Raw genomic sequence first — 15,147 nt, 5'->3', positions numbered from 1 at the left:
ACACCACCTGGGTACAAACCAATGGTTTAGGAAGATACACAAGAGAGCTCTTGACTCAAGGACACCTGGCGGAGTAGAAGGTGGTGGTGCAATGTGAACACTAGTGATTCAGAGCAACTCCATATCCCAAAAGGAAAGCCCGTGCTCCCACTCAGCTCCCAGAAAGCTGGAAGGCCAGCTATGCCCTCCAAACAGGGAACTGAAATTGAGGGACCTGACAGCTCAAGAGGAAAAAAGACATCAGTAACTGAGGACCTCAAAGAGCCCGGCCAGATCATCCCACAGTGAAACCCTCCAATTACCAAGTCCCTTCACTCATGCTGAGTTGCCAGTGGGCTTTTTAGTGCTCTACTTTTTTATTTTTTTTTTTTTTGAGACAGAGTCTCACTCTGTTGCCCAGGCTAGAGTGAGTGCCGTGGCGTCAGCCTAGCTCACAGCAACCTCAAACTCCTGAGCTCAAGCGATCCTCCTGTCTCGGCCTCCCGAGTAGCTGGGACTACAGGCATGCGCCACCATGCCCGGCTAATTTTTTCTATATATATTTTTAGCTGTCCATATAATTTCTTTCTATTTTTAGTAGAGGTGGGGTCTCGCTCTTGCTCAGGCTGGTGTCGAACTCCTGAGCTCAAACGATCCGCCCACCTCGGCCTCCCAGAGTGCTAGGATTACAGGCGTGAGCCACCGCGCCCGGCCTAGTGCTCTACTTTTTTAAATGATTGAAGAGATGACTTCTGGTCCAGACAAGATGGTATAACCTTATTTCCCCTGCTCCTGCCTGTTAAGTACAACTATAAACCATGGGAATACTGCAAGAGGCAATCAAAGGAAACTCTGAAAGGTGGCAAGAAAATGACTCATTGGTTTGGGACCCTAAGAATGAAGGAATGACTTGGTGGCAGGGTGTCTTATATACCCCCACCCAGCAGAACATGATCCAGGCCTGCTATTTTCTGACCCCCAACCTAGTAACAGAAGGCAGGCCAGGTAGCTCATTCCTCTTACAAATTGAACAGGAGTCCCTCTAACAACTCCAGATGAGCCCAGCACCACTAGTCGGGGGGGAGGATTAATCAGGTGCCCCACTAACAATAAGCAGCCGGGGGAGGCACTCTTCTTTTACACTGGGCCTGAAACTCACCTCCCCTGCCAAGAGACACCAGGAAGCCTGGCCTGGAAAAACCCCTCTGCCCTCTCAGGCAACACCAGCAAAGACCAGTAAGAGCCCCAGCAGCACCAGATGAACCAAGCAGATGAAAATAACACTGCAAAGTCTCTGAAAATTAAACTGTCCTTGGAACTTCAGCCCACAAAAGTAGACCAGGACCTGCGTGCTAAATTTAAACAGGGCGATTGCCAACAAAAGAATTTAATAGGACCTAGAGTCTCCTAACATGATAGCCAAAATGTCTAGCCTATGATTGAAACTCACCTGTCATACCAAGAACTAGGAATATCACAACTCAAATGTGAAAAGAATCAACTGACACCAACACTGAGATGAATCAGATGTGGAATAATCTGGCAAGGATTTTAAAGCAACCATGACAATAATGTTTCAACAATCAATTGCAATTCTATTGAAACAAATTTTAAAAATAGAAAACCTCAGCAAAAAAAAAAAAAATCAATAAAAGTTATACAGAAGAACTAAATGGAAATCTAGAACTGAAAAGTACAATCACAGAAATAAAAACTTGCTGGATGGCCTCAATAGGAAAGGAGAGATGACAGAGGATAAAATCAGTGCACGGGAGGACAGAGCCTCAGGATTGACCCAATCTGAGCAACAGAAGATAGTATAATGGGGGAGGGAGAATATAATATGTGTGTGTATGGATATGTGTATAGATGTGTATGTATATATAAAGAGAATCATCTCAGGGAACAATAGGAAAAATAACATAAGACCAGTGTTTGTCTCATTGTATTCTAGTATCAGAAGAAGAGCAGGAGAATGGGGCTGAAGGAATAATGGAAGCAATAATGCCTGAAAACTCCCAAAATTTGGTTAAGACACAAACCAGCAGATTCAAGAAGCTGAGCAAATCCCAAACAGAATAAACCCCCCAAAATCCATGCCAAGACACATCATAATTAAACTTCTGAAAACTAAAGACAATGAAAAAAAAACCTTGAAAGCAGCCAGAGAAACAATACTTTACCTACAAGGGAACACCAGTTCAAATGACGGTGCATTTCTCATCAGAAGCTTTGGAGGTCAGAGAAGGTGGCACAACATTTTTCAAGTGCTCAGAGAACCATCAACTGTGAATTCTATATCCAATGAAACTATCTTTTAGGAATGAAGGGGAAATAATCCCAGGGAATCCACAGAAAAAGCCTCTAGGACCTAGTAAATGAGTTCAGCAAGGTTAGAGGATACAAGATCAACACATGAACATCAATTGCATTTCTGTTTACTGACAATGAACTTGAAGAAACTAAAATTTAAAACTTAACACCATTTATAGTCACTGCAAAGAAAATGAAATATTTAGGCATACACTTAACAAGACATACAGGATATATATGCTGAAAGTTATAAAATGCTGATTAAAGAAATCATAGAAGACCTAAATAAATGGAGAGACATATGGAGTTCATGGATTGGGAGACACACAACATAGTAAAGATGTCAGTTCCCCCCAAATTGAACTATAGGTTTAATTTAATGCTTATCGAAATCCCAGCAAAAATTTTAATAGATATAGACAAGCTTATTCTAAAATTACATGGGGAGGTAAAAGCCCTAGAATAGTTAAAGCAATCTTGCCCAAGAAGAATAAAGAAGAAGGAATCGCTCTACCCAATATTGTCTTCCTACATGGCTACAGTAATCAAGATTGTATGGGGGCCGGGCGCGGTGGCTCACGCCTGTAATCCTAGCTCTCTGGGAGGCCGAGGTGGGCGGATCGTTTGAGCTCAGGAGTTCGAGACCAGCCTGAGCAAGAGCGAGACCTCATCTCTACTAAAAATAGAAAGAAATTATATGGACAGCTAAAAATATATATAGAAAAAATTAGCCGGGCATGGTGGTGCATGCCTGTAGTCCCAGCTACTCGGGAGGCTGAGACAGGAGGATCGCTTGAGCTCAGGAGTTTGAGGTTGCTGTGAGCTAGGCTGACGCCACGGCACTCACTCTAGCCTGGGCAACAGAGTGAGACTCTGTCTCAAAAAAAAAAAAAAAAAAAAGATTGTATGGTATTGGTAGAGGAAGAGACACACAGATAAATGGAACATAACAGAGGACCCTGAGATAGATCCAAATATGCTCAATTGATATTTGGTAAAAATGCAAAAACAATTCAATGGAGAAAGGACAGATTTTTCAATAAATGGTGCTGCAGCCAGTAGACATTCATGGGGGTACGGAGGGGAAAGGGAACCTCAACCTAAATCTCACACCTTATATAAAAATTAACTCAAAATGGATCATGGACTTAAGATGTAAAACATCTAAAACAATCTTGAAAAATAAGAACAAAGTTGGAGGTCTCACCCTTCATCATTTTAAAACTTACTACCAAAGCTACAATAATCAAAACAGTATGGCAGTGGCATAAAGACAGCTATATACACTGAGTTAATTTTAGGGATGTTCAGATAGCTGATAAGTCATTATTTCTGGTATGTCTGTGAGGGTGTTGCTGAAAGAGATGAGCATTTGAATCAGTGGACTGAGTAAGGAAGATCTGCCTTCACCAACGTGGGTGGGCCTTATCCAATCTGTTAAAGGCCCAAATAGAACAAGAAGGCAGAGAAGGGTGAATTCATTTCTCTCTTTCCCTCTCTCTCTCTCTCTCTTATTTGGGACATCATCTTCTCCTGTCCTTAAAGATCAGAGCTCCTGGTTCTCAGGCCTTCAGACTCAGACTGAAGTTACACCATCAGGTCCCCTGATTCTTAGGCCTTTGCCCTCATAATTATACCACTGACTTTCCTGGTTCTCCAGCTCACAGAGGGCGTATTGTGGGACTTCTCAGCCTCCATAATTGTGTGAGCCAATTCCCATAATTAATATACTCTTTAGCTTGCTAGCTAGCTATACTTATAGCTAGCTATATCTCCTATTGGTTCTGTTTCTCTAGAGAATTCTAATACATAGGCCAATGTAATTGAATAGAGAGCTTAGAAATAAACCCTCACATATACAGTCAAATGATTTTCAACAGGAATGCCAAAACCATTTAATGAGGAAAGAACAAATGGTGTTGGGAAAACTGGATATCCACAGGTAAAAGAATGAAATTGGACCCTTACCTTAAACCACATACAAATATTAACTGAAAGTGTAAAACATAAATCCTAAAACTATAAAGCTTTTAGAAGAAAAGATAGAGGGAAAGCTTCATACTATTGGATTTGGCAATTTCTTGGATATGCTACCAAAGAACACTGGAAACAAAAGAAATAATAGATAAATTGGACTACATCAAAATTAAAAACTTTCATGCATCAGAGGATACAATCCACAGAGTGAAAAGACATGAGTTTCAGGTCAGACACAAGTAAAAAGAAAGACAACCCATGGAATGGGAGAAATATTTGCAAATCATATATCTGATGAAAGTTTAATCTCCAGAATATATAAAGAACTCCTAAAACTCAAAAACAACAAAACAAACAACCCAATGTAAAAATGAGCAAAGAACTTCACTAGACATTTTTCCAAAGAAAATATACAAATAGCCAATAAGCACATGAAAAGATGTTCAATGTTATTAATCATTAGGGAAATGCAAAACAAAATGACAATGAGATACCACCTCACTCCCATTAGAATGGCTACTATAAAAATTTTTTTAAAGAGAAAAGAAAAAAACAGAAAATAACAAGTGATGGGGCTGAGGAGATGTGGACCCCTGTGCACTGTTGGTGGGAATGTAAAATGGTGCAGTGGCTGTGGAAAACAGTATGGCGGATCCTCAAAAAATTAAGAAGAATTACCATATGATCTAGCAATTCCACTTTTGGGTGTATACCCCCCAAAATTGAAAGTAGAGTCTCAAAGAGAGATTTATACACCCACGTTCAAAGCATCATTATTCACAAAGGCCAAAAGGTGGAAGCAACCCAAATGTTCATCAATGAATGAGTGGCTAAATAAAATGTGGTATCTACATACAAGGGCATATTATTCCACCTTAAAAAGGAAGGAAATTCTTACACATGCTACAACATTGATGAAACTGAGGACTTTATGGTGAGCGAAAGAAGCCAGTCACAATATGACAAATACTGTATTATTTCACTTACGTGGAGTACCTAGATTCAGACAGACAGAAAGTAGAATGGTGGTTGCTAAGTGCCAGGGGCTGGGGGAAGAAGGAATGGGGAGTTATTGTTTAATAGGTACAGAGTTTCAGATGGGAAGATGAAGAGTTCTATGAATGGATGGTGGTGATGGTTGCACAACAGCGTGAATGTACTTAACGCCACTGAACTGTACGCTTAAAAATGGTTGATAGCAAATTTTATGTCATGTGTATTTTACCATGGTTTTTCAAAAAGGAACATATAAACCCTCGGCAGTCCTAGGACTGGACTTGACTCTTAGAGAGAATAAAGTAATTTAGCATCTTTTTTAAAAAATTAGAACAAAATGATACAATTTTTAGGAAAAACCCAGAAGAATATCTTCAGCAGTTAAAGCTAGGGAATGAGTTTTTATACTCAACACCAAAAGCATGCTCCATAAAAGAAAAATTTGACAACCTAGACCTCATCAAAATAAAAAGTGTTTGCTCAACAAAAGTCCACAGGAAGAGGATGAAGAGACAAGCTACAGACTTGGAGAAATAATCGGAATACCTAGACACACAAAGAACTCTCAAAACTCTAAAAAAACAAACAATCCAATTAGAAAATAGGCAAATATCGTGAACCAATATTTCACCAAAGAGGATATACAGATGGCAAGCAATCTTATTAAAGGATGTTCAATATTATTTATCAGGGAAATACAAATTAAAACCCAAGTGAGATATGACTACCTACCTATCAGAGTAACTAAAATTTTAAGAAATTATGATAACACCAAAATGGCGATGAGGATGCAGAGAAATTGGACCACTCATACGTTGCTACTGGAAATGTAAAATGGCACAGCAACTCTAGTAAACACTTGGGCAATTTCTTATAAAACTAACCATGCAACTACCATACAACCCAGCAATTGCTCTCATGGACATTTATTCCAGAGAAGTGAAAACTTATGTTCACACAAAACCTGTACATGAATGTTCATAGCAGCCGTATTTGTAATAGCAAAAAATTGGAAACAGCCCTGTTCTCCTTCCATGGTTGAATGGTTAAACCAACTGTGGTACATACCAGCCACAGAATACTACTCAGCAATAAAAATATAATGAACTATTGATTGATACACACAATAACTTGGATCGATCTTCAGGGAATTAGACTGGGTGAAAAAAGTAAACCCCAAAAGGTTACATACTGTATGATTCCTATAATATGACATTTTTGAAATGACGGAAGTTTTAAAATGGAGAACAGATTGGTGGCTGCCAGTGGTTAGGGATGGAGTGCGGGTGGTGGCAGGAGGGACTGTGTATAGTTAGTTTTAAAAGAGCAACAGAGGGAGCCTTGTGGTGACAGAACTATTCTGTATCTTGATTGTGGTTGTGAATACGTGAACCTGCACATGTGATAAAATTGCATAGAACTAAACGCATGGACACACGCGTGCACACACACAAATGAGTACAAGTAAAATTGGGTAAATCTGGATAAGATTGGTGTATTTTGTCAATGTCAATATTGTGGCTATGACACTGTACTAGACTTTTGCAAGTTGTTACCGCTATGGTTTGAATGTGTCCCCTCCAAAATTCAGGTGGTACAGTACAATAGTATTAGGAGGTGGGGCCTTTAAGAGCTCATTAGGTCATGAGGGCTCCTGCCCTTGTGAGTGGGATTGAGGCCCTTATAAAAGAGGCTTCACACAGGCTTCTGCTGTATAGGAACATGTTGTTGGAAACTGGAGGAAAGGCTAGCCTTGGTAAAGAACTTGGCTGAATTATTTGTGTCCTGGTATTTTGGAAGAAGAGGAACATTGGCAGCATCTGTGGGGTGTGGTCTCCACCACGGCTCAGAGTGTGTGAGATGTAAAGGCGTGGTTTCCTCCACCTAGATTTCAAAGGATGCTCTGTAGAGACTCAGAGCCACCACGGAGGGCCCCCCAGCCGGGCATTGCCCACTGAAGCTGTGGGATCTGGGGAGGGCCTTCTTGCTGTATCCTCACATGGCAGAAAGCAGAAGGGCAAAATTTCTTCTGCTAAATATCCTATTTCATCACTGCTAAGTTCCTCCTTTCATGAAACACAAACACAATTCAGCCAGGTCTTTGTCACTTTATAACAAGGATAGCTTTTCCTCCATTTTCCAATAACATGTTCCTCATTTCCCTCTGAGACCTCAGCAGAATGGCTTCTACACCCATATTTCTACATGTGTTCTGATCATGACCACTTAGGTAATCTCAAAGAAGACTGAGGCTTTCTTTATACCTCTCCTCTTCTTCTGAGCCCTCACCAGATAGCCCTTTAGGGTCCCTTCATGGCAATATAGGTTTTTTCCAGCCTGTTCCTCCAAACTCTTTCAGCTGTGCCCATTACCCAGTTCCAAAGCTGCTTTCACATTTTTAGATATTTGTTTATAGCAACATCTCCACTTTTTGGTACCAATTTCTGTCTTAGTCTATTTGGGCTGCTATAACGAAATACCTTTGACTTGGCAATTTATAAACAATAGAAATTTATATTTATTTTATTTTATTTATTTATTTTTAGAGACAGGATCTCTCTCTGTCACCCAGGCTGGAGTGCAGTGGCACACCCATGGCTCACTACAGCCTCAAACTCCGTGGCTCCAGCAATCCTCCCACCGCAGACTCCTGAATAGTTAGGACTACAGGCATGCACCACCGCACCCAGCTAATTTATTTTTATTTTTATTTTTTATATAGACGGCGTCCCACTGTGTTGCCCAGGCTGGTCTCCAACTCCTGGGCTCAAGCAATCCTCCTGCCTCAGCTTCCCAAATTTCTGGGATTACAGGTGTGAGCCACCATGCCCAGCCAACAATAGCAATTTATTGCTCACAGTTCTGTAGGCTGAGGAGTCCAAGGTCAAGGTGCCAGGACTTTCATTGTCTGGTGAGAGCTCTGTCAGCTGCTTCGATGGCACCTTCTATTGTTCTCACATGGCAGAAGGGGCACACACTGTGTCTTCACATGGAGGTAGGACAAGACAGGACCCTTCAGCTTCTTTCATAAAAGGGCCACTAATCCCTCAGGACTTAATCACTTCCCCAAAGGCCCCACCTCTTATTACTACTGCCTTGGGTTTTAGGTTCCAACATGTGAATTCTGGGAGAACCCCAACATTCAGACCATATGGCACTAGGTAAGAAAATTAGAGAACCAGCTCAGAAGTCCAATATCTAAATAACATGAGGTTAAGAGAAAACATAGAAAAGCTTAGGAAAGGAACTGTTTAAAGCTATAATTCAAGAATGTTTCCCAGACCGAAAGGGCTCCCTAAGTATCCAGCACAATGGATGTGAAGAAATCTATACTATGTAAATCATTGTGAAGGTTTACAAAACTGGAAACAGACTCCGAAAGCTTCTAAGGAAAAAGAAAAACAAAACAAAACAACAAAAAAAAAACAGGTCACACACATAGGATCGAGAATCAAAATGGCATTTAGGCTTCTCAACAGAAAGACTAGCCGCTAAAATTCTAAGTGAAAATCATTTCCAATTAGAATTCTATACCAGGTAAACTTACTTCTGTGCAAGGGTAGAATGAACACTTCGGGTCTCCAGAAATTTAATTCCCTGAAGTGGTCTTGAGAAGAAGGACCACTTTAGGACCATTTTAGGCTTAGGAAAAATTAGTCCACTAAAACATAAACCTAAAAGATTTTTACAATGAACTTAAAAGGTGCACAGTCTCAGCAAAGTGTAAGAGAGAGCGTTGGGCTGGGGGGTGTTGTTAACCACTTTCTCAAGTCTCCAATTTTGTGCACACCAGGGTCATCTTGCCGCACTGTTCACAGGTTATGATAATGATTACGTATCGCACATGTCTGACCACTTCGCGGCTGTATGACGATGACCGCTGGCTCTGCTGCCTGCTGCGCCACTAGGCCTGGGACGGACTGATCATCAGGACTGGATGTGACTTTCCTCATGCCCATAAACCCCTCCTCATGGAGAATGTTCCACCAAATCAAGGGAGCAAACCTAGATAAAGGAAGACAGAGGATTCAGAGAAACAGGAGATCCATCGAAGGGAACCCTCAGGAGGGTGGGCAAAGTATATCCCACGATGAGAGCCGGAGAGATCAACCAGTTCGGAATCAAGTGAGGATGGTTCTGGAGAGGCGGTGCCAAGATGCAACTGGTGGAACACTGCTGTTTGCACATACTGGAAAGAGAATTATATTTACAGCAGAGTTTGGGGATGCAGCAGCGATAAACACACAGAAACCAAAGCCAGTGATGTTTAAAAAGAGACAATGGTAAAAAGTTGTGCAAGAAAGGAAATGGAATCATATTCTGATATATGGCTTCATTGAGAACAGAGTTTACATAGTCACAAAGATATATACAATGAATATTAATCTAACTCCAAATTATAATACTGGGAGACAGAGGGAGGGGAAACCACGTGTGTAGTGTTTGTGTGTGTGGGATGTGAGTGCTGAAGAAATTAATCAATAGCTAATGCCTAAAACTGAAAAAGCCAGGAAGTAGTGGTGGAAGTGTGCTTTTTGTAGGCATGAACATAAATGCCAAAAATATCGACTGAATTTAAACTGATTGCCTACTGGGAGTTCGGAAGGAGGAGGGGCGGCAGGGAACTGCAGTTGTTTTTTGTTTTTTTTTTTTTCCCAAGCTTTCTAGAAAAAGTTGGCTTCTTAAACTATGTCCAAGTGAAACTTTAATTTAAAAACTAGATATTTTTCCAGAGATTCTGTAGAAAACAATGTTGTGGCTTTGGGCTGGAACTGAGGATGCACTGGTCTTAGCCATCACCCAGGAACAGCAGGCCCTGTGGAAAGGTGGCATTGTCCATGGAAGAATCAAATATGGCACCACTCTGCAGTTTCTCTCAGGATGCCTGGGTCCCAGAACCGGGATGCAGGGTGGGGAGGGACTCTTCTCTCTTCTATAGCCTAAGGCCCACTCACAATGTTGCTTCTTGTGTTTGTGTCTTGGACTCTGCTGTCTGAGAGGTCGTAGTATCCACGGAGGACTGTTTTCATGGGAACTCAATCATGTTTCCATTAAGTTGGAAGCTGAGACTGCCACTTAACCATTTGATGTGTGACTCCATGCCCCTGGAAGAATGGGCAGAAGAGGGAGTCTTGTATAGCTTAGGGTGATTGGTCCTGGCATTCAAGGAGAAATCTGGTTCCTACCATCCAGTGGAGATGGGAAGTAGCACATTTGGAACTGGGGGATCCTCTTGGATGATGATTTCTGTTGCCCCATAATGAGAAATAAAAGGCAATGAATGGAATATATTACTCAGCCACAAAAGGGAATGATCTTTTATTTGTCACACTAGCTGCAGGCTTGCTGGGGGGTAGATCAGTTTGGTGGATGAGCTCTGCCATGTTGGAACCTGATAGCTTATCTCTAATCCATAAGGGATCTCAGACCCTACTCTCATGATCCAACTATCAGTCCACATAAAGCTATTTCTCCTGGGACAAAAAAAGGAATGAAATACTAATACATGCTACATGCTAAGTGAGAGAATCCAGAACAAAAGGCCACATGTTATATGATGCCATTTATATGAAATATCCAAAATGGGTAAATTCATAGAAACAGAACATAGATTGGGGAGCAACTGCTTAACGGAGATGAGATTTCCTTTTGGAGCGATGAAAATGTTTTGGAAGTAGACAGAGGTGGTGGTTACATGTAATGTTGTGGATGCACTAGATTTCACTGAATTGTTCACTTTAAAATGGTTAATTTTATGTGAATTTCTCTTCAATAGAAAATTGAAAAAACACAAAAAAGATAAGCAAGCCACTAGAGCAATCTCATGTGGAACCACCAGTGCCCATCCTTCCTGCTCCACAAGAAAGGAGATTTGAGGTGCCCTTCCAGGTGAGTTCCCGTGGCCATCCAGGTGCTGGTGAAGGGCAGGGAACGTGAGTAGGGGGGAGTGGGAAGAAGCCATCAGTGCCATCTTGACCTTAGACCAATGGCTGAGTAAGATTGGAGCGTTTTCCTGTCTTTTCTTCCTTGCTGGGTGTGTTAGTCTGGGTTCTTCAGAGAAACAGAACCGATAGGATATAGAGAGAGATACAAGAGGTGGTTTATTGTAAGAATTGGTTAACATGATTATAGAGGACAAGAAGTCCTACAATCTGCTGTCTGCAAGTTGGAGACCCAGGAAAGCTGGTGATATGTTTCAGTCTGAGTCCGACGGCCTGAGAACCAGAGGAACTGATCGTGTAACTCCCAGTCCCAGCCCAAAGGCCAGAGAATCTGGAGCTCTGATGTCTGAGGGCAGGAGAAGATGGATGTCCCAGCTCCAGAAGACAGTGAGTTACCCTTCCTTTGCCTTTTTGTTCTATCAGGGCTCTCGATAGATTGGATGGCGTCCACCCATGTTGGGTCGGGGTAGATCTTCTTTACTCAGTCTATTTTTTAAAAATTTTTAAATGTTTAAATTTTTTTTCTCTCGACCCCTGGTTTACAATCTTTACTTAGTCTTTTGATTCAAATGCTAATCTCTTCCCAAAACACCCTCATAGACACACCCAGAAATATTGCTTTACTCGCTATCTGGGTATCCCTTAACTTAGTCAAGTTGACACCTAAAATTAACCATCACGCTGGGTAAGATGCATGCATGTATTTTGATTTTCTTTCCCCCTCCCATTTCATTTATCCTCCTTTATAAAGGGTCTGGTTGGTGATGGTTACATTGGCAATGGAGTCCATACATTTCACAACACCAAAACGGGATCACAGCTGAACTAGAAGAGGGGCAGCTGTCACCAGCAGATCCTGGATTGGGAGTGATGAGAGATCACGGTGTCCCCTTTTGAGAAGGGGATGAATATAATGTTATTTTTATGAGGAAGGTTGTTAATCAAGAGCATCTTGTTCCCACTGTGTGGAAGAGGGCAGACGCTGCTATCGGGCTATGAAGGGCTAGATTATGGTTCGTGTGTGTTATACTTTGCGACCACCTAGCACGTTTGGACAGCCTTTTTCTGGCTGGGAATGAAGTGCCTGGTGAGTCCTACCTGCCCACAGTAGAAAACATAACTCACTTTCCCAGCCTGCCTTGCAGCTATTGCATAAACATGTAACTGGCTTCTGCCAATTAGACATACCGGTGCAAGACTGATTCAGATGAAAGGAAAGCAAGGAAGCAGGCACCACGCAGACTCCAGCGTTCTCTGAGCGTGGCAGAGGGTGTTTGGTTTTGGGGAGCAGCAGAAACAGAGTTTCTTATGTGCAGCCCTTAGCGTCATTAGTTCCCAAGCTGGGGTGGCAGTCACACCTCCCCTGGGGCAAGTGGTGCAGGGTGGTTTGGGTTTGTTCCCAGCTGTGTCACTCCAGAGCTTGAGGCTCTGGTTCTCTTGGAGATTTAATTAACAGCGTTTCATTAAATGGCTTCTGCTTAAGTTAGCTAGAGGGGCTCTGTCATTTGTAGCCAATAGCCCTGGCTCACCACCCGCTGCCATGCTCTCCTGAATGCCACTGTGCACCCAGCTCGGTGCTGAGCGGAACGGAAGTGGCCTTGTGCAGCGCTTAGAGAACATGGCTTTGGGATCAGATAGACCTGGGTTCACATCCTGGCTCCACCACGTTCTGGGTGCAGGCAGGTGGCTTTGCCTCGCTGAGCCTCGTTGCCTCAGGCCCTCAGCCACCTCAGGAGGTTGTGGGTGAGCAGCGATGGTCAAGTGCCCACGGTACATGGGAACTGTGGTCTTAGGCCAAGCCTCCCAGGGTGCGTGGGGACAGGTTTGGCCACAGCGTTTTCCAGAGACCCTCTCTCCAGCGTGGGTGAGGCAAGGGTGAGGGGAAAGGAAGTTCAAGGTGGTGGTGGGAGGGGGGTTGGGGGGACTGCTGAGCTGCTTTTCCTTCCCTGGAGGTGTAGGAGGAGGATGGAGCCTGTCCTCTTCCCCACTCTCCATGGGTCCCAGTGCTGTCATCTGTGGAGATGGAGGAGGTTTGTGCTCCCTCCGGCCAGACAGAACCTTGGGAGACACTGTTCTTTTGATCGCTGACCCTCCACAGACTTTAGAAAGCAGCTCCTCAGGCTGGACATCTCGCAGCCTGGCCTGCCAAGACGCAGAGGCCCAAGTGCAGGAAAGGAAATTGCCGCTCACCACTCTTTCCAGCCACACAGTAGGGCCACATTTCCACACCCCCTTGAACATGGGCGTGGACATGGAACTTGCTTTGGATAATGAAATATAAACAGAAGTGATATGTCACTTCTGGATGGCAACACACCAAAGAGCCAAGGTGTCATTCTCCACTCCATCTCTTCCCTGGCTCTGGTCACTCTGGAGGCCCGTGTTGATATGAAGGTGACACAGAGCCAAAGCAGCCTGGAATTGTGAGCGACCACATGGAGAATGACTGCCCTGGGGCCTCACCCAGAGCCATGGAGGTTAAGCCACCGAGGTTGGGAGGTGGCTTGTTCCTGCAGCAGAGCCCAGCCTAACCTGACTTATTCGCCAGTCCTGACTCTACAAAGCCACATAGTCATGCGGAGGCCCAAGGGCACCGCCAAGCCAGACAGAGGTGCCTCACTGAGCTCACTTCCTCATCTCATTGTCCCCTGCCGTGCTTTAGAAGGGAGGAAAGCCCAGCTTTCTCCAGCAGGGCAGTGCTGCTCTGGCCCGTGCTTCAGGACCTGCGGTGTTAGTGAGCAGCTTGGTCCCAAAGCACAAAGCTGGGAGACAGTGAGTGCTCCTGAGATGCCAACCACGGCACCTGCTAGTCACAGCATGAGACTGCCCAAGACTCTGCAGTGTGACAGTGGAAATACTGTGAGAACTCGGGGTGCAGGGCGGGGGGCTAAAGGAAACAGAGGCATCATAAAACCTGATGGGGAGCAAGAGGGAAGACAGCAGAAACAGAGAGAAGCAGAATCCACACAAGAGGCAGGGGAGCAGCCAGCCCCCAGGGCTACCAGTGAGGCTTGTTTTTAGGGTGTCTTGAGTGAGCCCGTTTCCTTCAGTCAAAATGGGACTATGCAGAAAGGCAATGCCAACGTCCTAGGAACCTGCACCTCCTCTCTGGCCAGTCAACGAGCCCGCCCGCCCAGCCCCTCCTCCAGTCCTGGGAGGTTCTGTCTGACCCCTCTCTGTGTATTCAGAGGTAAGTGCCACAAGGGTAGGGGCCTCAATCACCATGTGTCCCCAGGGCCTGGGATTCCACCCAGCACAAAACAAGTGTTCTGTATAATGAAATCATTCTGAGGTCCCCAGGAAAGCGACCTGCCCCCTCCTTGGAGGCCACCACCTGTCTTCATCTGATCTTTTGTCTTCCGAGGTGCTGGTGTCAGCATCTCTGGTGTCCGGCCCCTTCAGAGACCACTGCCGAGGGAGGGACGAGTCCATTTTGCTCATCACAGCATCCCCCGTGCTGAGCACATGAACGGGAGCGCCTGTGCCTACATTCTGGTGCCCATGGGAAGCCACCCCTGCACAGGCCCTGGCCTCCTGTGGGCACTGCCATCAGGGCCTCGTCCGCAGCAGCCCCAGGACCCCTCCCCTCTCAGGCTCCTCTGTGTCTGACCCAAGACCCAGCTCCAGTTCAGGGCCCTTCGCTGCCCTTGCCTCAGCTCCCGACTCTGGGTGTTCCCCAAAGCCCAGCCTACCCTTAGGGGAGGGAGATGGAGTTCACGGGTGCTCCAGGGCACAGACGTCCACGGGGTCTGCATGCTGAGCTGTCGAGTTACGTGCCAGCCTCGCTCGGGTTCAAGTCTTTGCAGCCAACAGTCAGGGCAGGCCAAGTGCAAAGAAGAGGCTGGGCCAAGGGACAGGAGTTGTACTGACTTTATTTCCCTTCACTCTTCTCACCCACACACCTGCTGTCCCCCACAAACTCTGGGGCTGTGGGGTGCCC

Source organism: Eulemur rufifrons, chromosome 7 (assembly GCF_041146395.1).
Source record: "Eulemur rufifrons isolate Redbay chromosome 7, OSU_ERuf_1, whole genome shotgun sequence".
NCBI classification, from domain to species: domain Eukaryota; kingdom Metazoa; phylum Chordata; class Mammalia; order Primates; family Lemuridae; genus Eulemur; species Eulemur rufifrons.
Note: the sequence above shows the minus strand (reverse complement) of the source record.